Below are 27,735 nucleotides of genomic sequence, written 5' to 3'. Positions count from 1 at the left end.
ATTTGCATTTGACTCATTTGCAGAATCCTTTAAAATTAAACACTGAATGGGAGACAGAGCTTACCTCATGTTTTTTTCCTATTTCCTTTTTGTATAACTAGGTTTCGCCCATCTTTATTGCAGTTAAATTAAGAAGGGCTGAATACTGTGAGGTTCTGATGACCTTTATCTCCATTGGAAGGATTGGGCCCAGAATTTTCAGGTTAGGTATGAGAAATGTTAATGAGTCTATTAACATATACTGTGCATTTTTGTAATTGATCCAGATCTTCCTTGTCTGAATTTCAAATTGTATCAGTTGAATAGGAATGAATTAGAGGGTCTTATAAATCACCAACAAATGTGAGAAGTGGTGTCATCCGCTAGTGGCCAAAAGATCTTCTCTAAGGCTGTTGGGGTGGGCTATAATTCTACTCCAGTGAAATCAGAGGCAAAATTCACTTTGGTTTCAGTACAAGCAAGATGTCTGGCCGCTGAGTTGTAACATACACATCCTCCATTTTTAAATAAAATAGTATTACCTCTAGCAGTTGTAGCATCTTAAATATGTATTTGGGGATTTTTGTATATCTAGTTACAGGGTGTCATTCTTCCTTCAGATACCTTGTAAATTTTCCTGCTGCCTTTTGAATGGTATATTGTGTTTTATTGTATTATGAAATAGTGTTCCTGGTTTTTCTGTACTCACATCTGTTTGATGTAGGGATATTTGTAGTAAATATATCCATCATGATGTGAGCCAGATATGTAAATGTTACCTTTTATTCCTTCAAAGCCTGTGTGGCAAGACAATGAATAATACACTCCTATGCAAAACAGCAGCTGAAAACCAGAGAGAGAACAAATAAGGAGCAGGGAAAGACTTCAAGAAGCAAGTAATATGAGGTTTCTGGGTGGTGACTGAATTTTGTTTGTACAAGGGATTTTTCATAGTCTCCGGCATAGGACCAATGGCCATATTTTTAAAGGTAATTAGGCACCCTACGATGCAGATAGGCACTTTAGTGGTATTTTCAAAAGTACCTACAGTGCCCAGGCACTTCTGAAAATCCCACTAGGTGCCTGCCTGCATCTTTAGGCACCTAAATACCTTTGTAAAACTGGCCCTCCGTTCCTGAACATGCGAAGAGCTGAGGAACCTGAACTCCCACTGATGTCACAGGGAGCTGACAGTGGTTCATACATCACAGGAGGTGCTGGACGCCTTTTAAGATCAGGACTTAAAAGTAAACTTGGGGATATTACAGAGCAGAAGCCTCATCAAGGCATGCTTGTGATGTCACTAAGTGTAGGAATGAACACCTGATCAGTTTAGTTGAGAAGTCCAGAAATACCACGCACTTTTATTTTAACCTTCCTGATCTTGTGTCCCAAAGCAAAGCCACAACCTGTGCTACACCAGACTTACGTTTATGCACACACCCCTCCCAAAAAGAACATTTTGCATAAAAAAGCCCTTTGCTGTTATGTCCTGGGACATAACAGGACACTTAGATGAAGATTTAAGCAAGTCAATTAGTTCTTTAATTACATCTATAAAATTCCAGCCCTGATCTCTTAGCATACTTTACCCTATTTTTATCTTAATGAGAGAGAGAACTCAGCTTTTAACAGTTTTCAGTCTGGTGACTCCTGTTTAGCTTCATTAAACTGTATTCTGAAATATGACTTTGCTTTTCTAGCTGCTTTAATAGTTATGTTTTGTGGAAGGAGAGTGTTTATTTCCTTTCTCTTTCTCTGTGTTGTTGTCTTCTCCACTGCAAAACAAGGCTGCAGTCTTTAGTGTTGCTCATAATACTCTTTTGAGCATTGGTGTGAGATTCATGAACTCAACTGAAGACCCAGTCTGTTCCTATAGACACCAACTCTAGTGAGACTAATTTCTCCAAGAAAACACTATAGTATGTTCAGGTAGCTTTTAGGAACAGATTTAAATTGACAAAAGCAAGTTACTTCAGAGCTGAAATGGACACTGTCCTTAAGAACATAAAAATGGCCAGTGGTCCATCCAGCCTAGTAGCCTGTATTTGACAATGGCCAGTTCCAGATGTTTCAGAGGGAATGAACAGAACAGGACAATTTAGACTGAAGCATCCCCTGTCATCCAATCTGAGCTTCTGGCAATGGGAGGTTTAAGAACACCCGAAGCATGGGGTTGCATCCCTGACCATCTTGGCTAATGGCCATAGATGGACCTATCCTCCCTGAACATATCTAATTATATTTTGAAGCCAGTTATACTTTTGGCCTTCATACCATTCCATGACAGCAAGTTTCACAGGTTGATTATGCATTGTATGAAGTAGTACTTCTTTTTGTTTGTTTCAAATCTGCTACCAATTGATTTCATTGGATGACCCCTAGTTCTTGTGTTATGTGATGGGGTACATAATACTTCCCTGTTCATTTTCTCCACACTGTTCATGATTTTATAGACCTCTGTCTTATCTGTCCTTCCTTGTCTCTTTTCTAAGATGAACAGACCCAGTCTTTTTGATCTCTCCTGGTACTGAAGCTGTTCCATACCTTTAATCATTTTTGTTGCCCTTCTCTGTACCTTTTCCAAGTCTAATCTCCTTTTGGAATTCCAATTCTAATGTTCTTGATAGCTTAGTGAGCTGAATTCTGAGATGTTAAGCGCACACAATACCCAATGATTTAGATTTAGTGCAGCACTATTCAGCATGTGGCCTCTTTTGCCTATATATGGCAGAAGTTGCTAATATGTGTTTTTATGCACCATATTTGCTGCTCATCTTAGGCAAAATAGAACACGTTAAGGATTGCTGAATTTCCAGTAAACCAGTTTTTCTGGTTTATATAAAACTCTTAAGGATTCATTTCTGATTTTTAAATTTTTTTTATTTTAAACTAGCCAATCCCAAAGTACAGGAAAGTTGAAGCAACAGACCTATTTTATTGTTTTGTGTTTCACCTATTCTTGACATTCATATTTATCTCATTGACCTTAATGGTTTCTTCTCAGCTGTGGTGGTCTAACATGTACAGTGTGCAGCTATGACTTAATACACATCAGTGTCTTCTTAGGCATGATTACTATCTTTCATGCACTGCATATTTGTCTGGATTAATGTCCAAATCAGTGCTGTTCCAGTTATACATGTGCAACACTTATTTTAACTTCAGTGTGTATGTTGGGGTGAAAGGGTGGCTGATAGTCTTAACCTCTGAGAAACCTGTTTGCCAATATTTTACAGTGCAGTTGTGAACCTATAGGATTAGATGATGATAATGGTTGTGTTGAATAACCCTTACCTATAGCAGCCCATCTGAGCTGTAATGCAGAGTTTTAGCCACTATCATAGGGTATTGTTCCTTTTAGGTGTCCACATTCAGTGTATTTAAAATACAAGGTAGGAAACCAGTATATGGAGAACTATGTTGTATTGTAATGTTATTCTCTGAGCATTTGAACAGGTGTGTTCCTTTAACCTATGCAGTTGGAAGTAGGCTTCAGTGCATTGTTAAAATTGTTTTGATATTTCTGGTCTTAAAACTACATACAATATATTTCCCCTCAAAGGATGGATCTTTCAGATAAGCCACAATTTGTTTTCCCTGTCAGAAAAATAGTCTTACATAATCAGATCCAAAATGTCCCTCACACAACCAGGTGCATCCTTTCTTCCTTTTTGGACAACTTTTTTCTTCTTTTTGTTCCACACTCTTGTCCTTCCATACCTGATTCCAACACTGATTCCCACCTCTCTCATCTTTCAAAATCAGGGGGAATTATCAAGCAGCCTAGGAGATCTATAAATGGTCTAGATTTGTATGATACATTATTCTATGAAAACACAATTCTGAATTCAAAACCGACCTTAATGTCTCTCCGAACTGGCACATCCAATGCTTAAAATCTCAGTGAATGTATGCTAAATATTTTAAAGATCAGTTTGTCCCAATGCTTCATCTTACATCTCTCAGAGTCAGAGGAAATGCTCACCAGCCCAGATCCAAGTGGATTGTTTTAGTCAACCCGTAAATTGCGGAATGGATTAAAAACCTGAGAGCTGCTTGGAACTGAATTTTTTTTTAAACCGGAAGCAGAATCCTCAGAAAATAAATTAAAATCTCAAAACCTTCATTGCCCTTTCCATTAACTTCTGATTTTCTTTGCAGATTCGGGAAGGTTCTGGTTCAGAGTTAATGGATTGGTTGTAAAAGGGAAATGAATGAATGAGTGAGTCTCTCTTCTCCCCCACCCTTCCCTTTTTTCCTTTACCATGCTCATGATAAATATAATTATAGATGGGATGTTTCCATGGATTTTAGATGAAAATGAGAAACGGCAAGACTGAAACTCCTACAGGGATAATATTTTTTGAAGTTGCCAAAGAGCAGAAGATAATGTTGTGAACATTCAATTGCTCATATAACTCATTTAGAAAAGAAAGACTCTTTCACATACCAGCCAGTGTGCCTGTTCTGGATGAATAGATCTGGCATAACACTGTAATGTATTCAGCACTGTGGGAATTGCACCTTCCAAGATGTACAGGAAAAATAACAAGTTGGGGAGAAGAAGTGGAGCGGGGGCAGTGATGGATGGTATTTTGGATGTATATGCAGAGTATCTGTGGATTTCTGGAAGGAGATCATATTTCTCCCCCCCCTCCCCCAACTCCCATCCGTGGGCTGAGTGTTGTCTGGATCCCTAACAATAAAGGGTGATAGAGGAGGAAAAGCATCAAGCCTCCTGTTTCCCCCACCCGCACTTTACTTCTGTTTTAATCTCCTTTTGGGGATAGAAGGACTGAGGTGCAGTGGAGTTGGGCTGGGTCTGAGCTGAGGCTGAAGAGCAATGCAGTGAAGGAGAGGGAGACAGACTTTCCTTTCACATTCTGGATATTCTAGTGGGGGCTGACTTTGCCTTTAACTTGAAAGAGCACAGTCAGAGAACTGAGAAGTTATATGAACTGCATTACAGATCAGTGGGCATGACATATATTAGTGTGTGTTACATGTTACATGTATGGGTGTAGGCGTGTGAAAGGAGGGTTACATGTTATAGGTATGTGCGGAAGAGAAGGTATGGTGTGTGCGTGTAAGGGTGGGCTACATGTGTCTGTGTGTGGAAGAAGGGTGCATGTTCCATGTGTGGAAGGGGGTTCCTGATGAGTGCATGTGTGTGGAAGGGGTGGGGGGACAATTACCTGTGTGGGAGGGGTAGGGTGCCTGTTATATGTATGTAAAGAAGGGGCGTGTGCATGGCATGTATGTGTGAAAGGGGTGCATGTTATCTGTGAATGAGCAAGGGACTCTGTGTGTGTATGTATGTGGGTGGGGTGCATAGTGTGTGTATGGGGGGGGAAGGGACTGCACGTTACATGTGTGTGAATGCATCACGTATGTTTATATAGAGTTGGGTCACATAAAAGGCGTCCACTAAACCGCTCAAAGTGCAGCAAACCGCCACGGTTGCCTCGTAGCTTAGCCATCATCGGCAGTGTTTTGTCTCTCCAAGTCAGGGCAGGGCTGTGCCGTGCCGCTCTCGAGCTGTCCAGCTGCTGAATTTCGCTCCAGCCGGTTTTATGCAAAGAGGCGACGGCTTGCGGTAGCTGACTAAAGCAAAATGCAACACTGCAACTCCCTGCCCGCCGCTCGCTTTGCGAGGCGGCCGCCTGCCCCTCCGGACTCAAGGCACGGCTGGGGCGTGCCTTGTTCAGCGCTCCGATCGCCTCTCGCTTCCCCCTTCGTCCATCCCCGGGTGGTCACAAAACCAGCTCCCGAGCCAGGTTTCCCGGGCACAGGCCACCCCTGCCCTCTGCCCGCTTTGCACAACAAGGGGTTGGAACGTGTTTAAAAACACCCCAACACACTCCCCGCTGAACCCGCCGCGCCGCCCGGGGGAAACAACTGGATTCCTCGGAACCGTGCAGCACTTACCTTGCCCGGCCCCATCTTTCTCAGCAGCCGGGGCGGCTTTGGAGAGGGAGGGTTGCCAGGGGCTGTGGGGCTGGCAAAACGGAGCCCCACGCCTGAAGCCTGCCCCAGTGCTCACTAACCATGCTCCTCCGCCGCGGTCTCTCAAAGGGAGAGTGCGCGGCTGGGTCGCGCTGCAGAGCCCGCGAGGCCGGACTCGCTGCCGCCACCCCAGCAGCACTCACTGATCCCAGCCAAAATGTTCAACTTTATTGAGGAGGGAGAATGGATCACGTGAGGCGCTTCCCCGAGCTGGGAGGAGCCTGGTAGTACAAAATCAGGTCACGAACATAAAAAGCCAGGACTTAGTCATAGACACAAAGATGAATCGTGTGAGCATAGTCCAGGCATATAAAGCAGGCTGAGACAAAGCCAGGAGAGACTCTCAGGAATTAAAAGCATCGCTGTTTTCCTCTCTTGTCTATGTCATTTATCAGGCTAATCTATTGCTCTTTTGAACAGGTGACTTTTACTCATTTAGTCAAAATAAATTAGAATGGGAAAGAACTGTTTTCGCCTTCCAAGTGCTGTTGGCACTTGGTTTTTGTTTGTTTGTTTGTTTGTTTTGTTTTACTGGCTGTTAGTTAAAGATTTTTACAGGTTTTAGTTGTTTGGTTTGTTCTATTTTGGACAGGGGGTTTTTTTAAGCAAGGACTCAAAATTATTTACCTCCTCTATCCCTTTGTCTGTATCCTGCATATTTGGAGGGTTTCCTGTATGATCTAGTCACAGATACACCCCCAAAACATATCAAAATCCCACAGGGAATAATATCATTTTTACAATGGTGTCCCTGATTCCAATTCCCAGTTTACATCTGTTGATCAAACAAAAGAGAGAGGCCTGATAGCCAAGATCACACTGTCCCATTGGCTGAAGCTCCCATTGAAGTCAACAGGAGGAGGAAGATGGTGGCCATGGGCCATTGTTCTATACAGGACACTGCAGACACTTCAATGGGAGCATAGTTAGGAAAAGAGCTATCCATCAGTTCTAAAGGATTTGTAACAGCATGATCAGACATGTCATTGCCTTGTCTGTTCCACCACCAAATACACATTCAAAACCGCACACAATCTAGTATGAACTTAGATAAGTTGCATTTAGATAAATTAAACTTAGTGGCCAAAATGTTCAAACTCGGATGCCTAAAGCTGGGAACCTAAGAACCTAACAAATTTAGGTACCTGTTTTCTGTAAGTGGCCTGATATTTATAGATGCTGAGTAACTGTTGCTCCTTTTTTCAATATGCTTTAATTTTGCACCCTTCCCCACGCCACCTTCCCTTTGTCTCCATTTTATTTTAGATTGTAAACTCAATGGAAAAGGAGAGTGCTAAGCACCTCTGAAAATCAGGCTACATTTTTATGTGCTGAAATAAATTCCCTGTCCCAAACAGGTTCTAAAAACAAAATACAGACAACAGGAAATCAGTAAGGGAATGGATATGTAGGACTGAGACCTGATCATCCCCCCCTTCCCCTGCCCCCATATTAAACCAGCCTTTGGTGAAACTCAGGGAGTTAACCATAAAGATGTACCATAAAGCCAAAATGATTAGCATATATTCTGTTAAAATAAAATTATTTGGGAAAGGGCTATGCACTCCAAACATCAAAAAATGACTCTGCCAACCAACAGAGTGTGACTGTCCACAGAGTAGCATTCTTTCTTCCAAACTAGCAGTGTGGCGGGGCGACTGCCCTACACAGGGAGAAGAAGGGGTTAAAAGCAGCACCAGGGAGGCTGCACAGAGCCCACTAATCAGGAAAGGGCTTATTGAGCCCACCAAAAGGGGGAAGGCTTGCTGGACCAGCCAAACAGGGCCAGCCAGGGCCATATATAAAGGGCTGCTCAGCAAAGCAGAGGGAAGTCTCTCCTTAGAAGACAAGAGAGGAGAACTGGTTGCCTGAAGAAGAGGGGGCAGGGTGAGGGTGAGCTGCTGGCTGACCGACCGACCGACCACTGCCAGGCTGGGGCCTTGCTATTAAGATCTGAGAGGGTGCTGGGGATGCCGGGGAAGTGACTCAGGGAAACTAGACAGCAGCTTGGAGGAGGGCAGTAGGTGGCTGTTGGCTATAGGTGGCCTGGGTCAGGACCCAGAGTAGTGGGTGGGCCTGGGTCCTCCACCCCCTTGCACCCCATTTGCCAATGAGGAGAGTGGCTGGTATCCAGACTGCACTTTACCCCTGAAGTGAAGGGCTGGACCTTGAACTGCAGTTGGATGCTGAGGCAAGTGGTGGGACTAAGGACTGCTGGTCCCCTAGAATGGAGAGATACTGGAGTGGGAGCACAGCTGGAGGACAGTGCCCAGAAGAGAATGCTGCAGTCCGGGGAGTGACATGCGTCCAAACAGTGGAGACAGCAGTAACATCAGGTGTGACGCCATTAGCTGAAGGTGGACTGGAAGAGCTGAGAGCTAATTTTCAGGATGGCCAGCAGGAGGTGCTGTGGTGGTGAGTTCTGCTTGTTACAAGCAGAAAATAAACCAGCTTTGGCAGTTACACTGAAGCATTGACTAATCCCCTTTTCAAATTATTGTTATACACACACCTTATACTGAAACGTCTTTTTCAGTTGAAAGAGCTGTGTGACCAGCTTCAAAGCTGTAACAATTGAAGCTTCTACTAGGTTGGATTAATGCAAGTGAGTTTTTTCTCCATTTTATAGCCTTCCCTCCCCCTCCTGCACCCTTCCTCATGCACTTTTTTGAAAGAGGTGGGTTTTTTGCCTCTGAATACTATTGGGCAAAGGGAGGACATCCTTGTATCTGTGGGAGTGTTTGAAAGTATTCTCATTATTTTTATGCTACATAGACTCTTATTTTCTACAACATTTGTTTTTAGTCTAGCAACATGCCTAACAAGCTAAAATGGTCTGCAGACCATCAGAATTGCTATTTGCTGAACTTTCTTTATTTCAAGTCAGGTATCTGGTCATGTGACCAGACTCAGCCAACCTGAAGAATATCACTGTGTAAAAAGACTATCGACCCACTAAAAGAACAATATGGAAAAGGTATTTGTGTGGCATCACCCTGTCTCCTTCAGAAAGATGATCTTAGGAAATCCAAAGGTGCAATAAATCTTCTATATCATAGTTGTGCCTGTGACAAGACACAGTGGACATGGGCCTGATCTAAAGCCCATTGAAGTCAAAGGAAAGACCATATTCTGTTCTCACAGACGAAGGCTTGAAAACGAACAGCTCAACAAGATCTTCAGGCCCTGAAAAATGGATTGAGAGATTCTCTCCTAATCTGCTGTGAAATACTGTTTATCATGCAAATCTTTGGCATCCCAATCAAATTATTGACATTTCAGCTGCTCATTGTGTCTGTAGCATTTTATTTTGTTCAAAGTGAATTTTGTAATGGTTTATTACACCACTGTGGGTTTGGCTCCGGCGGCTACAGTTTCAAGCTTAACAGAGTGAAAGTCACCACTGCTACTTGCTTCAGAGTTAGTCTCTAGGAACATCAAGAACAAAGATAGTGACCACACATACATTCACAAGTACAAGGTCTAGACTGTTTTACAAGTTTTATTAAAGTTACAGTTGAAGTTATGATTACCCAAGCATATAGAAATTCTATATAGACCTATGCACAAGTTACAAATATAGTTATACTCACATCCTTAACAATAGCATTAGGGTCTGATGGGTCTCTCATGGCTTGATCATCAGTAGAGGGATGGTTCCTGCTGGAGTCTCCCATAGGGAGCTCAATTTTTCTGTTCTGGGCATCCCCTTTTTATAATGTATTTCTGTCTATACCTACATTCTGCGCATGTCCATAAAAGTGTCAACCCTCTCTTCTCTTACTGGTCTGTGTCCCCTGGAAACTCAAGGGACCCCAATTTTCTATAGGCTGTGTAAGTTCCCTTTATTCTCATTGGCATTGACTGTGTATCCTGTGGTTCAGACACACGTTGGAGACAGATGCGACTTTACAGTATCTTTATGATGTAATTATCTTCTGGGTAATTTTTTGCAATCTTACCAGTTGGTACCTCTTTTCCTATAATCTTAGGGCATCAGGTTATTTTCTGGTCACTTATGTCATCATTTCTTGTCTCCAAGGCCTAAAATAGCTAAGCTAAAGTCTTGCAGGCCTCAACCTATAGATTCCTGCGTTTCAGCTTGTCTTACCCAGGTCTAATACTTTGATCAGTATTTAGAGGAACCATCTTATACTTCTGAAATTCTACAAATTCATTCTCATTAACATACAATGAAGATATATGATATAACATATTGATTGATCATAACGTCAAACAATAAATGGATAATAAACTAAAATAATTGGCTACATGTCTTAAATTATAATTAGTAATACTTCACACCTCTAGATTGCCTTTTATATAAGGATTTAAAGTGCTTTATAAACATTAAGCCTGACGCTGCCTGTGTGGCATAGGTAAGTTATATAGGTATTGCTTTCGAGGTAATGTTTTACCCTAGCTTATCTTCAGCACTTATTTTGTTGTCAAGGTGATCTCATTATGTAAAAATTTCAGCAGAAAACCCTTTAGGTGTAATGATTACTGTTTCACCTTCCTACAGAGAGAGGAATGTAGCATTACTTATGATTTCTGCTTAATATGGAAACTATTGGAATCTAAAACTTAACAGACTTAAATACAGTGATTAAAAGCTAAATTTCTCATCAAAAACAGGCCATCAGATCTTCTCTTCGTGTGGTGAAGTTATAAATATTGACTGCATGAAAAGAGGCAATTTTTTTGCCAAACTTGATTTTTTCATTGTTATGTAAAAGGCTTTAAGGACTTATATTTGTTCTTTCTGTCCAGTATTTCTGTCCATACAAAAAAGTGTGATTTTATTGGACATAAAATTTATTTTATTGAAAAATCAGTTTATACTTTACTCCTGGAAGAGAACATAATACAAAACTGGCTCACATCAGTGCTTTCACCATACATACTGTTATCACTAACTTTAACTTGCTCATAAAACACAGAGGTTTGAAAGTAGATTTCAAATAAATTGTTTAGCGCTATCAGCAAATTGTTCTACCAACAGGTGTAATGTTGTACATGGGTATTCATAGAATTCTGTATGACGGCAGATTGAAAAGTTGGGAACTGTTTTGTTCAGAAAGGAAACAAATGAGAAACGGACATGATAGAGGTAAATTAAATAATGAATTATACAGAGAAGGTAAATCAAGAGTTCCTATTTTTCCCGTCTCAGAATACAAGAACAAGGAGGCACTCAATGAAACTGAAAGGCAATATATTTAAAATTGTTAAAAGGGAATACTTTTTAACATAGTACATTGTTAACCTGTGGAACTCATTGCTACAAAGATAGCACCAAGGTCTGGAGCTTAGTAGGATTCAACATTCATAGGGGAATGAGAGCATCCATAGTTAAATATAATAATGTGATAGGGTAATTTAAAAAAAATGAATAGGGGACATAAACCCTCATGCTTCAGGCCGTATTACAGCCACTACCTGACAGGGTTAGAAGGAAACCTCCTCTTTGAGCCGGTTAGTCTTTAATTTTCCATTAGATGGTTTAATTCACCTTCCTCTGAAGTGTCAAACTGGCCAGTTTCATGGCCAGTGGACTAGATGGGCCATCAGGAATAGTGGACTGGACGGACCACTGGTCAGATCCATTGAGTCAATTCCTATGTGCCTACCATAAAAATGGTTCTTTCTGGCTTCTCCTTATCGCATCACCTGTCACCTCTCCCAGACAAAAGTACAGACTCTGATCTCAGTTACATCCATATAAATCTTGAGTAACTTCATTGCGGTCAAATACTAGGATGCAACTGTATGAATGCACACATGCATAATTTTCTAGCCCTGATATTATTGACTACAAAATCAATGCTGCTTTGGGAAGACTAAAAAAACTAAAGGAAATATCAAATCAAATAAAGATTCTGGAATACAGAAATCTAATAAGGGTATTCTAATGCATGTAAGACAGGTATGTCTTGTTTTACACTGCTGTATTGCAAAGGTCAGAACTGTTAAAGAATCCAACATGCTTTCAAAATAACCCCCAGTAATCTCAGAATAGATATCTGCCAGCACCAACCTTGTCATTTCTTGGAGGTTCTTTTGTTGTCTGTCTTCTCTCTCAGAGAGCCAGTTAAATTTAAACACTGATCACATCTCTGGATGGCAACTCTCACTTTACACAGAAGTAAAAGCATTTTTCTGTAAATGAAGTTTCAGGCACTGTACATATCCATTTGTTTTGTATCTGCAGTTGACTTTTTCCTCTCTATTTTCTTTTTTAAATGAAAATCAGAAGCTTTCAGAGGGGAGGAAGGGCCCATCCATCAGTTGGCAGCTCTAAGGTTAACAGACTCGTGTTCTTTCAATAGGGAAGCTACAACAACTGCCTGTCTTTACTGCAGGGATTGCTTGGAAGCTTATCCATGGAGGGAATGTGCCTGGGCTTTTCTGCAGGGAATTACCTAGTCTGATCCTTCTGTAGGAGAAGGAAGCTCTGGTAAGTCTGCTGCTATGGTCTGCATTTATCTGTCTTTCTACCTGTCTCACACCCATCATAGTATTTGAGTGCAAGGGATCAACATTTTGACTTCCTTTATTTGAATCCCCAGATTCCTAGGCTCTTTGCTCTTTACCTGACCTTGGCTCTCCTGACCTGTTATATGCTCTCCGCAGCATGGGACACAACCCATTCATTTCCCCTGGATCAAAAAGAAATACTTTTGTAAAACTCCCTATTGAGCGTATCGTTGTTGTTCAAAAGCTACAGACTGTTTGTGTATGATTTTTGTCTTGGCTAACACATCGTCATTATGTTCCATAACATCTGGTGGCGTCAGCCGTGTCATGCTGACACAAATCGGCTTGTGTTGACAACCCAGAATTTTTGGAAGGCAATAGCAAATAGTTGGATTGCACTTCTCTTTAGAGAGCCACATTTTTCATGAACAGCTTGTGATGTCATTACATAAATCAGCCTGTTAGTGAATTCTCAGCAAGAACATTCAATTTACAGCCACAGAGTGTACTTTAGACCTTTCAGCCATGTTTTGAGTGCCTGTGATGCACGCATTTAGCAAAAGAACTAGAACGCTCTAGGCCCGCTTCTGCCACACTTTCACGTAGAGTACGTCATCACTAGATTTTTTTATACCTGCAGTTAACTGACTGCCAGTTAACTCAAGGTAATTAACATGTTTGTAAAAGCTAGTGTGGACACCACCCACGTGTTTGGTCTACAACACTAAAAACTCTTTGTTCTTTACCCTATGATCCCTAGCATTAAAAAAAAACAAACGTTTGTAGCCTGGATGAAATGTGTGGAGTATGTCCATACTAGCTGTTACAAATGTGTAACTACCTTGAGTTAATTTGCAATCAGCTAGTGAAGACTTACCTTCAGTAGCACCATACTTCTCAAGTAGTTTCACTGAATTCTAGAAAGCTACCTGAAGAGTAAAGCCCTTCTGAGAATTAGGCTCTTTGAAGTGTATTCAGCCTTCTGTTTCCACCAGAAATGTATATGTTCTCTAACACATTTTTGTGGTCAGTTAGAAATTGGAGTACTTCATACCTTGTCTCCAACTGCATTGTGAAATAAAATAGAAACTGTAGGTGCAAGAGTCTAATAGAATTGCAGGGAAATTAACATTTTCTATCCACTCCACAAGGTGTTGAGACTGTTCATTAAAGTTTGTAACCTGTTTTGATGCCCTTAGATAAACTTGCAATATATACATGCAAATTTAATATTTTTGCTCTCAGAGTGTATATACATATACACCTACTCAAAGCAAAATGTAGTAGTAGTGTGCTAATAAAATGTCTGTCGTGTGTATTTGTGCCTCTATATATGTGATGATAGAGATGCATGCTCCACCCTCACACTATTTTCTGATTGACACATTGATAGCTACTATAAACCATTTTGATTTCATTTTATTTAATATAGCATCCCAAACTCAATGTTGGATTTGACCATCTCACCCAGTAAAATCCAAACCCCTTTGGTTCTGATAGCAGCCACTTTGAATTTAATGTGGTTCAGGAAGAAAGCCCGAGTGTCTAGGAAATCCTGATTTTTTTTAAAACAAACTCTTATTTTCACCTATTTTCTGCTGATTCTGACTTAGGGCGGTGTAGTGTGCTGTGGGAGGAGGGACAGGCATAAGGACAGAAGATGCTTGTTGGGGATGGGAGGGAAAGGGCTGCAGTGAATAGTGCAGTGGAGACTGTGGGTAGTACTGTGACCTATGTGCAGCTGGGCAAGGGTTACATATGTTGCAGTATGGGCCACACCAGCTCCCAGAACAGTCTAGATTTGGGAGGATGCAAAAGTGGATTAAAATCAGTTTAGCCTCCCCGCTCTGGACTACTTCTGTCCTGTGCATGTATAGGAGGGTCAAACACTTAATTGCTTCTGTAGGCCAACCCCATTAAACCCACCAGGGGTTCCTTACGTTCCTCCATCTCCCCCACCCACAAGCTTCCTGTATGCTACCCTCCCTTCCCCTCTATTTCAGGGACTCCCTGCAACCCACACCTCATCCCCTTCCTCATGCCTGGGGCTTTGTGTCCCACATTCCCCCTTCCCCTATACCCTTCTCTGCCCTCTTCCCCTGATGCCAGGGGTTCTGTGTGTGCTGCCATTGCCCCCTTCTCCTTGTGTCCCCCCCGTTCACCCCTTCCAGGATCTCTCATTCTCCTTCCCACCCCCCATGTCAGAGGCTCCTTGTGCCTTCTCATTCCCTCTTTTCTGCCCTAGCAGGAGCTCTGTGTGCCCTCCCAGCCCTGCCTCCACCACATGCCAGTGGCTGTGACCCTCCTCACTCCCCACATCCCCCTATTCTTCCCCCTCAGGGCAGAGGTTCCATGTGCCTTCATTTCCCTCTTCCTACCACCTTTCTTATTTTCTTTTAGTCTGGGAGATAAGTCATTCAGGGTGTCAACTTTTAAACTATACTGGGAAAATGAGCAGAGGTGAGATGTGGGGTACTGTTATGCTGGGAGGTGTTAATGAGATCCTTGGGTCTTTGATCTATAGACAGTTACTCAGGTTGGTTGAACTTGTTGGGCCTGTTTACCAGTTGTCAGGGGCATCATGTGTCCCCCATTCTCCCTTTCTGTGCACTGCATGATACAGTGGTTCAGTGGGGGGAAAAGTGTATAATCATATAATTAAAGACTGTAGCACAGAGCATACACACAAGGGGGTCAAATTAAGTTTGCACAAGCAACTTTACTTATGGCATTTCCTAATTTTTTGAGTGCTTGACTTTGTAACCTGAATAATTTTCTGTTAATATCTGTGTGTGTGTGTGTGTGTGTATAGTTTTATAATAAAACTGGCTTGTCTCCAAATCATGTCAGTTTCACACTGCCTGCTGTCACCATATTCAAAGTGGAAGCAGCTGGTATGCTAAAATGAGCTATGGACTTTGGAATCCTTCAAGGTTAGGGACTGAGTGGGTAGAGTGAGATATTTACACAGAATGGAATCTTTGTTGGCCTGTTGGATTCCTCCCACCATTTCTCCACTGTATTTTATAGAGCAAAATACAAAAAAAAACCACTCTGAGGTATGCTGCTATTCCGACAAGTGACTCTAAAAATGCCATAGTGGGGTTTTGTGGTTAATGTGTCTCTGATGTCTCTATCAAATGTGCCCAGTTCACAAGTAAAAAGATGCTTTCTCCCCCCCCCCGCCACCCCTTCATGACTGCCAGCTGCAAACACAGCATGGGATCTGAGAGTCAAGCTGAGCTCTGCTTTGTCACATATCACTAATAACTAAGTTCTGACTGCAGAATCTTTTAAAACTATTCTGTTAATGCTAGAGCCAGAATAAAATCTAGCTTCCTCTTTCATTTCTGGGTGGGCTCTGCATTGCTAACTGGAGTTTAAAAAAAAAAAAGCAAATGTATGCTAGTTATTTAAATGAGCAAATCTATGTTTAAATACACACAGGGACCAGGCCTTTTGAATAGGAAAGTGTGGTTTTTACTTACACTTCAGAGCAGAACCACATTTTAAGGTACTTCTTTAGTGATCTTAGGGACTACTTCCTGATTATGCAGACTTAAACAGCAAATAGCTCATGTATCACACTTTGAGACCCTGCAGTACTACTGGTACAGCAAATATAACACATGCCTTCTGATACAAGCAGAATAAACAAAGCTACCTCCAAATAAAGAAAACATGGCAGGACTGCAGAATGACTTGTGATTTCTCTATTTCTCTCCTATTTCTCTCAGAAATCAGTCACTTTGCCTGGTCTAACCTCCATCCATCTGAAGAGTACTCAACTAATGAACCAGACATTCCCCACATAATAAACAATGGAAATAAAGTTCCCTATCACACATTAGACTGGACAGAGCACTAGAGAATATACTGCAGAGAACAATCCTGTACTTAAACACCTGAGGACCGATTATATGGCCTACTGAATGGCAGAATTTAGAGATGGAAGAGATCTATTAGATTATCCAGTCCACTCCCACGTGCCAGTGTTCTGTCCATTCTAGTTTAAAAGCCTCAGGCATTGATTCGTTCAGTGATTCCCTTGGGAGATTATTCCATAGCCTAATACATCTAACCTAATAGCTGTATCAGTTATAGGAATCCTCTATTGCTGCTTTGATTCCATGGCATTTCAGCATTTTCTTATCTGGACTCAAGCTGTAAAATTTGGATCTGGATTTCAAACACTCCACCCCCAAATCTGAAGTTCTTTAGTATCTTGACTTGGGATTTTGGCTCAGCGCATTATAAAGGTAGGGATAATTTGGATCTTGATTTGAATATTGGCAATGGTGTCGGACCCTGAGTTTTAGTTTGGGCCTATTTTTCCTGACATTATATACAGGTCACAGAGTTTCTTCAAGTGATTGCACATATCCTTTCCAGTGTAGGTGTGTGCATGTCCCAAGCACAGTCCCAGGAAAATTTTCCCTGATGGTATCCATCATGTTGGCTCTGGCACCCTCTGGTCCTGCATGTGCATAGCACCAGTATAAAGAGGCTGGCTAACCCCACGGCCCCTCAGTTCCTACTTTCCAACCATGATAGTCACTGAAGCTGTTCTCCTTGCTCTTGCTTTCTCCATGGACTTTGTTTCTCTGTTATATGTATATAATTCCCAATATAGTGGTTGTACATAGTTGGTTAAGTCTTAGCAGTTAGTTTCTCCATTATTAGTGGAGTTTCAACCATTCCCAGTACTGAGGATGCTCTTTGAGTAAGGAGAAACTATACTTTTCTGACAGTACACTGAACCTAGCTCACATATGTGCCCTGGTCTATGTAGTCAGAATCATAACTCCTTCCTGTGAATAAAATGAATTTGCTCCCAGGAAAAAATAGAGATCACGTGGTTAGCTCCCAAAACAGCTTGTGATTTAGTGTTGACTTGTGAAAAGTTGTTTACTCATATGTGATCAGAGCACTGTCACTTTTCCCATTGCAAAGACCCTAGTATTTCTTGCTCTTCCAACTGGTTCAGGAGGGCTTTGTTCCCTTCTTTCTACCAGCCCGTTGCTACTGGATCTCATGGCTCTCTTAACCCTCCATTCAGTAGCTGTCATTTTCTGTACCATAGCCATCAGCAAAGGCTTGGCCTACACTTAAAAGTTTTGCTGGCATACCTATGTCAGTGAGAGGTGTGATTTTTTTTTTTTTTAAAAACCCTTATAGCCATGCTGGTAAAAACCCTACTATAGATGCAGTTGTGGTATAACTGTGCTTACACCAATGTAGCTTATGCAGGTTTCCAGCATAAGCATTTTTATATTGCTGTAACAGCATTCATGCTAGAGAGTTTTGCTGCTTTAACTATATATAAATATATCCATAAAACCTTCCTATTATAGACAAGGCTTAAAACCCAATTTTTCAGAATATTTTTGGTATGATTAAAGGTGCTGTGAAATTCTGATACGAAATTCTGCTATGTTGTGCTGTAGATTCTATATTGTACATGGAATGTGGGAAAGCTCCCTCAAAAGACCATTAATAATTTAAAAAAAAAAACCCTGTCAAATATGCCACTTCTCAGAAGGCTGTTTCTCCAACCTTCTGTTTTAGTGGCTTAAGTTTTATTAGCAGCTAAATCTGTCTTCATAATGACAGAACTGCTTAAAGTTGATATTTCACATGCACATTTCAGGTCCCAGACACTCAGCAACTGCTGAACACCCAGAATAAATGATCCACAAATACACATCTTTGAGGCTGTATCTGTGGGATTCTAGACCATCTGTTGCTTAAAGGAAGCCAGTAGCCTGTTCTCTTCATGTTTCTCCCTTTCAAGAGCTACAAGGCTCTGAACTTCCTCTTCCCACTTCCCCTTTTAACTTTAAATCACTTGACAAGTTAATGGGCACCTCCTCATTGCCTGGAGCTATGGTGCTTTTAATGAAGTCCAAACAAATTAACTATTAAACAAGTTATGAATCAGCTCAGTGTGAATTGACTTGAATAAGCTAAGGATCAAAGCAAGTGGCTGTAAAATGAATCCTGAAGAGCTAATAATGTAATAACTTTTAAAGGCTTAAATGAGAGAATGAATTAAACAGGAGGGTGGGTGGGGGATGTTGTGTTGAATTCTGCTTATTTAAAAAAAAAAACACATACTGTGGATATGTTGTGGTTGTGTTTTGACAGAAGAAAGCTGGTAATGAGAAGGATAGTACTGCATTCTATTTCTAATGCAGTTTATTCCAAAAGTGACAGTGTACAAATGGCCAAGCCTGGCAGATCTGTTCCCTGTGCATACTAAGTCATATCTGCTTCATTCATTGACAGAAATAACTTTTTTACTGCTTTATAGTCTCATATGCCCTAATGAGCCAGCGCCACCTTGGGAGACTGAGCTGGAGTCTTCTTTCTTGAGCATCAGTATTATACTAAGTTCAAATCTGATTCACCTGTGCAAACCCATGGACGGCAATGTGTTTACCCAGCTGTGAATGAGGGCTTAATTTAGCCTGCAGGATCTTTACTACTGCTGCTAATATGTGAGAGAGTTGAGTTGGGTTCTTTCTGATACCTTACAGAGTTAGAAAACAGCATTTTTATTTTTTTCTGAGCATGTTTGGTAACACAAGATACAATCAACATGCAAAAAAAGCCTGTTATGACATTTTTAGCCACTTTTCAGTCAAGAACCACTGTGACAGGTTCCCTCACCTTGAACTGGGGTACCACTGAGCTCTCTGACCCACCAGCCTGGGTTCCCTTTCACACTGCTGCTGTGACAAGCTGCAAAGGCCTCCAGCCTGCACTTTCATGAGCATTCATACAGGTAGGGACACACCCATCTGCAGTTACACACAGGATCTCGAACCACCAGCTTCTCAGGTTGGACCCTACAGCAGAACCAGCCTGTCCTGGGCAAATCTGGCCAGTATATGGGTTTAATACACGGTCCACCTCTCTCTCAATCTAAAGAAAACAATGCACACTTGTGGTAACGAAACTGAGATTTTCCCCCAAGCACTCCAGTCAAAGCTTACTAGTTTAGATAAAGCAAAAAGCTTATTAACTAGAAAAGGTAGATTTCAAATGATAGCAAACAGATCAAAGCAGATTATGTAGCAAATAAAGAAAAATGTAACCTAAGCGTAATATACGAGATAGGTAGGGTGCGAATCTGCTATTCATATCCAAACTGATGGTACAGGCAGACTTGTAGATTTTTAAGGCACAAGCTACACTTGTTTTGCAGCTTCGAATCCCCAGATGTTTCATACACAGGCTAGAAATCCCTTTAGCCTGTGTCCAACACTTCACCCAGGTCAGTCTTTGTTCTTCAGATCGTTCTAGGAGTTGTCTTGTGTGGGGACTGAAGAACCACAGATGTCACTCCATGCCTTATATAGCATTAGCATATGGCAGGAACCCTTTGTTTCAAAACTTGGTTCCTACACCAGTTTGTGTAAAAATACTGACATCCCAAGATGGAGTCAGAATCATGTGGCCTGGTCACATGTCCTTGTAGAATCATAGCAGCCATTACTCACAGGCTGTCTGGAGTGTTCTCAGGAAGGCTCCCCAGGTGGGAGATAAGCTTCTCCTAAGGCCTACTGTTTTTCCAAATGGCGAATGGGCCCCTCCCAATGAGCTGTCTAGACTGAAAGCATCTTGTCTAGTGGGGGTTACACTGATGTAACTACATCTGAAGTACAGATACACAGTATCTATAACTTCAGGCACAAGAAGCATAATTGTATACAAATAGGATATTCATATTCAGCAAATCATAACTTTTCCAATGACACCTCACATGACTTATCTTGCATAAAATACATCATAATTATGATTAATCCTATCATAATATCACTGAGGAATATGGGGTGCAGTGTCATAACCAGACTTAAGGTTAACTCAAAACCTGTAATGACTTTCCATCCTGACTTTGGGCCTCCATCTTTTCTCTTGTCTTGGCTCCTACTAGTGTTCTCAAGCAGCTTGTGTTATTAAACACTTTGTGTCCTCCTTATTAATGCAGGAAGAGATTATATTTAACACTTGATTATTTTATTGTAAACATTACATAACTGTAAAACAGTAGCAACCAGAGACTGGTGTTGGTTGTATCCTCTGGGCTCTCTTCTGTCCTAAGCTCTGTCTTCCAAAATGGAGGCATGGCCTTGGTCTCTGCAGCAACACCTCACATATGTACATAACGATAAGTCTTGCCAATCCCAAGCATTCAAAAATCATGAGATTTTTAAAATAAGTTTGGTACTCTTTTTATTTGTCGTCTTGTTTATAAACCCCTAAATGCATGTTTCCCAGATTTTTTTCCACAGCCACGAGGGCTAGAAACACTTTTTTAAAATGAAAATGAGATTCTCACAACTCCAGCATCTGGGGCCTTAAGAAAAATATCCGATATCCCAAAATCAGAGATCACAGCTTGTGATAAAATTGTGGGAGTTGGCAATACAGCAACAGCATCTGCTCAACACAGGTATTGCATGTACTAACTCCTGCTTCTTTCAATTGCCTGAAGCTACAACAGCTTCCTTCTGCAGACATGGACTGCCCTGCTTATTAGTGCTGCAAAATTAGAAGACATAAAATGGACCTGGAGGTTTGTGTGTGTCTGTGAATCACTGGATCAGTTCAGTAGATGCACTGTGTAATTCAGGATGAGAACACCAGTTTGCATAAGCTCAAAAGACTTTGTCCCAAATTTAATTCAAACTTGAACGGTTTTTAAGCTTGAAAAAGTTGTTAGCTTTTTGTCCCTGTAATGGGGTGGCACCTGCCTCTCGTGTGCCCTTTTTCCTGGCCAACCGTGCCTACAAACAGTTCTTTTCATGCAGCAGGGGGTGCACCTATCTCTCACAGAAGGCCCCCTTTCTCTCGATTAGGTGTGAACCTGCTTTTATTTTTTTGGTCTTACATCAGGGTGGCACTTGCCTCTTATAAGCACCCCAGGCCGCTGGTTCTCTTAGCTGGTCTTTGGCCCCTCAGCCCTCCAGCCAAGCCATACACGCTGTCCCCCCTTCCAGGGTATCCAGCCCACATTCTTTCTCAGCCCTGGTATGGGCCCATAGCTCTCAGGCTTTTTCCCCAAGTCACTGCCTTCTTCAACCACCCAGCTGGGGCTCATCTCAGTACCCTCCACTGGTGTCCTTTTCAGCAGCCCTCCCTTGGCTCAGTCTGCAACCATACCAGCAGGGCCCATCTCAGTACCCTTGCCTGGTCTGGCCAGGTCCTAGGCTTAGTCCCCTGAGCTCACCCCGCCCACATTGACCACTTCATGGTCCTGCTACTATTCTATCTATCCAGCCAGCCAGGCATCTGGTCTTTAGTAGCCTTCCCTGGGCTCAGTTCTGCCTGGTGAGCTCTCTGTAGTGAGATGTCTATGTCCTGTTGCTCATCTGGCCAGCTAGGCACCCAGTCCTCCCTCATCAAGCTCCATACAGCAACTGAACTTGTATGCTCTGCTGCTTGTCTCCTAGAGGGCCCTTCTGATCTGGAGGGATTATGTCACAAGGGCAAGCCAAACAGGAGAGCTTGCATTGCTGAAGCCTATACTGCAACTGTTCTGTGGCTAAATGTTGCCTAAATACCATGTGAAGAGTGCATTAGAAATTGGATTGATAGATTCGATCAGATAATTGGAAGTTTCTCAATTTGGTAACCATTACCTGTACCGTATTCACTAAAGAAATTAAAAGACATTTTAGTTATAAAAAGATTGAAAATAGGCCCAGAAAGAAAATTAGTGGAAGGAGCTCATTAGGTCTCAGTGGATCACTTTGCACCAGCATGCTGATCCTGAGCTGATGTTCGACTGGGAATCTGGGTAGGTTTAGAGCTGCTTGGTTGGGGATGAGCAGTTCTCTGGTGTTCTAGTCCCCGATGGGAAGGAAAGGGGAGCCTTCACAAAAGCACATTTCACACAAACTGCAGCCCGCAGCACTTCAGGAGGGAGTGAATGACAGCTGAACATTCCATGCCCATGTTGAGTAGCATATTTTCTAATTACCACCTTGCTCCTCCCACCTCTCCACAATACTATCTCTTGGATTCTGTCCCTTTGAGTTTTGCATTTCTGTCTCTCTCAGTTAGGTCACGGTTCAGTGCAGGTTGTCACTTTGGGTTACATTTGATTGCGCTGTCTGGAATGGGATCCAACATAATGTAACATGACATGGTTATAATGGAATTTAACCTGTCAGAATTCTTCCAGCAAACCTTTCACATTGTGTCATCTGCCTACTATGGAGTTGGGTGGTGAGTGCCTGATGTGAAAGTCTACTGCATCAAGGAGGAATAGAATAGAGAACAAGATGCCCCTTGCTGAATCCATTCTCTTCTGAATGCTTGGGCACATTGCTTCTAGCTTCACTGTCACTTTATGAGGGGGCAGACACTCTTTCACACATTCAAACCCATACACTGCAATTTTACTTTATATGAAACAAGAATGTCAGTTTTCTTCTTTTAAAAAATTCATTAATATTATAGTGCCTTTCATGCAAGGATCTCAAGGTGATTTACAAACATTAATTAAGCCCCTCAGCTGCCCCATGAAGCAAGCATTTTTATCTTCACTTTACAGGTAAATGAACTAGAGTACAGGGAGACTATGGCCTACATTATCAAAGTGCACATTCATTGTGGGGTTTCTCACTTTTTGGGTGCTCAATCTAATAAACTAGAGCTGGATTTTCAAAGATACTGAGCACCCACAATTCCAATTCACTTGAGGGGGAACTGCAGGTGTGCAGTGTCTCTGAAAATCAGATCCTCAGTGTCTAAAAGTTGCTCATCAGAAACAGAAGAACCCATGATTACTGGACCAATATTTTCAAAAGTACCCAAGCAACTTGCTCAAGGCCACACACTGAAGCAGAGCCAACCATGGAACCCAGGAGTCCTGGCTCTAATCTTGTGCAGTTATAGCTGGACCATGTTTCCACAGTTGATGTGGTCAGATATGCTGTGCAAGTTTTCCCTGCACAGGTGGAAATGCATCTTAATTCTGACTTTCTGATCCTTTTTTACTGGAGCTTTATGCCTTTCCTAAGCAAAGACCGGGTGGGTTGGTGGTTTGTGTGATGTAGACAGACCAGTATGAAATCAGCAAGGGTCTGATTGTCCTCTCACAGTAGTTTTACAGCTCTAACAGAGATGATTCACACCACTGTGAGAGACGAATCAGGCCCTATATTCATATATAGAAGGCAAAATTGTGGCCTGTTATGCAGAAAGTCAGATTAGATTATTATAATGGTCCCTTCTAGCTGTAAAAATCTATTAATTTAGCTGGAACCTAAGATGGATCTGAATCCACGTTTTCAGGGATGGAAAGCCTAAGGCTTGGGCTACACTAGCAACTTATGTTGGTATTGTGACATTACACTCCATATTCCTTATGGAAATATGCTTATGGTATGGATATGGCATAACAGATATACTTTATGCAAGATGGCTCGTGTAAGATATCATTGGAAAGGTTGTGATTTACTGAATGTGACTATCTAATTTGTATGCCTGTATCATTTCTGTATCTGAAGTTAGAAATATTGACCATGTATCTGTATTTCAAATGTGTTACTTTGGGTGACACCCACAACTAGCCCTTCAGGTACAACAATGAAAAAGCTAGACAGGGCTGATGGTCCATCAGCAAAGACAATGGACTGTGAAAGAGCTTAGTCTTCCTGTGGACACTCCAGACAGCCTGCGAGTAATAGCTGCTGAGACATGTGACTGAGCCACCTGGTACTGGACCCGCCCCCTTCCCCCATTGGAATGCCAGTGTTTTTCCACTGGAAGACAAAGGGTTCCCGCTATACACAAAAGCTATATGAGGCAGGGTAGTGACATCATCTTGTGTCTCCTCTGCCTCCCCACCCAAAGAGACATTGAAAAACACCTGGAAAGAAGAACTGAACTGAGGGGAGAAGACTTGAACCCAGGCTGGAAGAGCATCTAGCTTGTTAGTAATAATACCAGAAGTTTCAAGCTGCAGGCCGCCTTTAAGACTCTCTGTAATCTGCCTGTGACAATATTTAGGGTGAGAAATTACTATTTGTAGCCAATTTCTTTAGTGAATCAAGCTTAGTTTGCGTGTTTTGTTTTATTTGCTTAATAATCTGCTTTGTTCCGTTTGCTATCCCTTATATTCATTTAATCTGCCTTTTATAATTAATAAATTTGTTTTGTTTATTGCTAAACCCAGTTTGTGCAATTTCTAAATGGGAGGGGGAAGAAGTTATGCATCTCTCTCTTCACATTGAGGAAGAGGGCGAATTTTTATGCATTTGCACCGTGTAGATTTTGGTATACAGCGCAAGACAGTATACGGATTTACCTCCCAAAAGGGATGTGCATGTGAGTGCTGGGTGAGTCCTCTCACACAGAACTGACTTCAGTCTGTGTCTGCAGTGGGGTGTGGCCCTACATATGTGCATGCATGTGCTGCCAAGTGGCCGGAGAGCCTAATTCAGCAAAACAGAGAGAGGAAATCCAGACTGTTGGAGCAGGAGAGGCTCAGTGAAACCCCAGTACATCAGGTGGCATCCCAGACGGGGATCCAACCCGTCACAAGTATAACTACATTACTCAGGGGTGGGGAAAATCCACACCCCTGAGTGACGCTCTTACACTGGCCTAACTTCTGGTGTAGACAGCTCTATGTTGACGGGTGGGCTTCTTCCGTTGACATAGCTACTGCCTCTCGGGGAAGTGGCTTACCTACGCCAAGAGGAGAAACCTTCCTGTCAGCATCTTCACTGAAGTGCTACAGCAGCACCAGTGCAGCTGTGTCATTGCAGCCTTTTAAGTGTACACAAGCCCTAATTCATGAGGCATTTGCACTATCTATCCCATCCACCAGCCCTAGTCAGGCTAGTCTTGCTAGTGGAATTCTGGGCAGCTGGCTAGGGATACTGTCTCCTCGTCAATGAAATTATTTTGCCAATAGAGCAGATGTATGATAGTTTGGATACTTGGGGTCCAGTTATGGCAAAGCAGATAACCCAGATTTAACTCTACACACTATGTGCAAAGCCTGATTCTGCTGTCACTGAAATCTGCGGTAAGACTGGTGCAGGTTTGGGCCCAAAGAGATAAAAGTGGCAGCTCGTGCCCAGTATTTGTAATCAATGACCTCTTTGCTATGCAACAGCTCGACCGACAAAAGAAAGCACATGTTGAGGCAGCACCCTTGCAGCCTGCAGAATGTAATGACACTCCAGTAAAAAAATCGTAGCTTGGTAATGTTTCATTAGCCGGTCAGTCGTAATGAGCATCCTCCTTTGAGAGCTATGCCCTGAAATGCTCTGGCTGCCCTCAAAGAGTTTGGCTAAACAAGCTGCTATAGAGATGAGGGGACCCCGTCTTCTACAGACTGAAAGTAATAGTAAATTTACATTATTGACATTACTGCAGGATTGTGGCAACAAATTAACGAGCAGCAGAAATGCAATTCATGGGCACAGAACCCCTCTTTTGTTCTCTCCACATGATGCCAATCACTGCATAAGTTAATGATACCTTCAGTGAAACACGGTGTTATTAGGAAATCAAGGTTTCGTTTGTGCCATGTGTGTTCCTAAACTACTGTTTTTTCAATGTGACCATAGGGGGATGACTCAAATCACTGTGCTGCCAACACCTCTGTTTCCTATATAATTTGTTGTTGCATTAAGTTATAACAAGTTATTTTAACAAGTACTGAGGCAGCCATATTAAGTATGAGCACTACAGAGCTTTCACTATAGTGTCTTCTAACAAGACACATCTGTTATTTATCTTGTACAGTTTAACATGGGCTTCGTGATAAACTATTCAGATAATGCTGGACTTGCCAACAAATAGGATCTTGTATACTACAGAGATCAGGCCCAGTTCAAGCACTGTGATTTTAACACTTAGAGTTAAGCCAGCTTCCAGCTACTACCTGAATTCCATATCCTACTGGATGCTCTGCACTCCTGAAAAGAAGCTGTTTCCCCTCATTGCCCAAGAGAAAAGGGGAAATGGCTTCTCGCCACTCTGACAAGTCATCCAGATGGGGATCTCACTTTCTCCCAGCTGCAATATTCAACCCTTAACAAAGCAGCTTGGTAAAGCATGCATTGAAAATGGTGCTGTTGACTCGTGTTCTAGTCATGGAATTCTTTTCTCCGATCCATGCTTCAGAACTTCTACTAATGCAGGAAGCATGGGCTGAGTTTGAGAGTGCTTTTTTGAACAGCAAGGGGCAGCCCTCATCCAAGAAATGGGAGATTTGCACAGAATTTAAGAAATCCAAGGATTACCACTCATCCCTACCTCCCGTGTGTGACGTTATTGACATGAACTGGGACCGTATAGATCATTGTTGCAACTAAAGTCCTATAGTGGCACCAAATCTTGTATAAAGGGGGTCAAATAAGGTGTCTAAGGCAAAGTTATTGTTTGCTGGTTATGATTATGCTATCTGTATATGTGTATAATTTTTGTAGTTAAAGTTATGAATATTGGCTCTATGCTGTCTGTATTTCAAATCTGGGCAACACCCCAGAAAAATTGGTGTCAGCTCTGCCTAGCCTGCTTGATTGCCCATTAAGGACCATCAGTTATACAACTGACCCATTGAAAAGGCAGATACACCTTTTGTCTCAGCAAGGTATGCAGGGACATGCCTATGGACAGAACTCTGAGGTTTTTCCATGCCATGGGATGGACAGCTTGTCTTTGGGACAAAGAAAGCAGAGACCACATGGCAAGAGACTATAAAAAGCTGCTGCAGCTCCTCCATCTGGTCTTCAATCCTGCTTCTTACCTCTGGAGGAACCTTGCTACAAACGGAAGTTCTGAACAAAGGACTGATGACCCATCCCAGCTGTGGATGTACTCCAGAGACTTGATTTAAACCTGCAGTTTATTCCATCACTGCTACAAGCCTGAACTAAGAACTTTGCCATTACTGTATGTGATTGATTCCATTTAACCAATTGTAACTGTCATCTATATCTTTTCCTTTTAATGAATAAACCTTTAGACTCTAGATTCTAAAGGATTGGCAAAAGTGTGATTTGTGGGTAAGATCTGATTTGTATATTGACCTGGGTCTGGGGCTTTGTCCTTTTTTGATCGAGAGAACCTTTTTTCTTTTACTGGGGTATTGGTTTTCATAACCATCTTCCCCATTATGAGTGGCACTGGTGGTGATACTGGGAAACTGGAGCGTCTAAGGCAATTGCTTGTGTGACTTGTGGTTAGCCAGTGGGGTAAAACCAAAGTCTTCTCTGTCTGGCTGGTTTGGTTTGC

General features: G+C 42.0%; 1 long non-coding RNA gene across 1 annotated transcript; it reads left to right on the top strand.

The window, feature by feature from the left end:
- Positions 1–99: 99 nt before the first annotated feature.
- On the top strand, positions 100–27,735 carry LOC311525838. Its single transcript, XR_014712873.1, has 3 exons — positions 100–207; positions 12,354–12,448; positions 26,242–27,735. It is a non-coding gene; the product is annotated as an uncharacterized lncRNA (long non-coding RNA).

The sequence above is a fragment of the Lepidochelys olivacea genome (assembly GCF_965140295.1).
Source record: "Lepidochelys olivacea isolate rLepOli2 genome assembly, chromosome: 9".
Lineage (NCBI taxonomy): Eukaryota > Metazoa > Chordata > Testudines > Cheloniidae > Lepidochelys > Lepidochelys olivacea.
The sequence above is the reverse complement of the archived record's forward strand: the minus strand, read 5'-3'. Positions and strand labels throughout refer to the sequence as shown.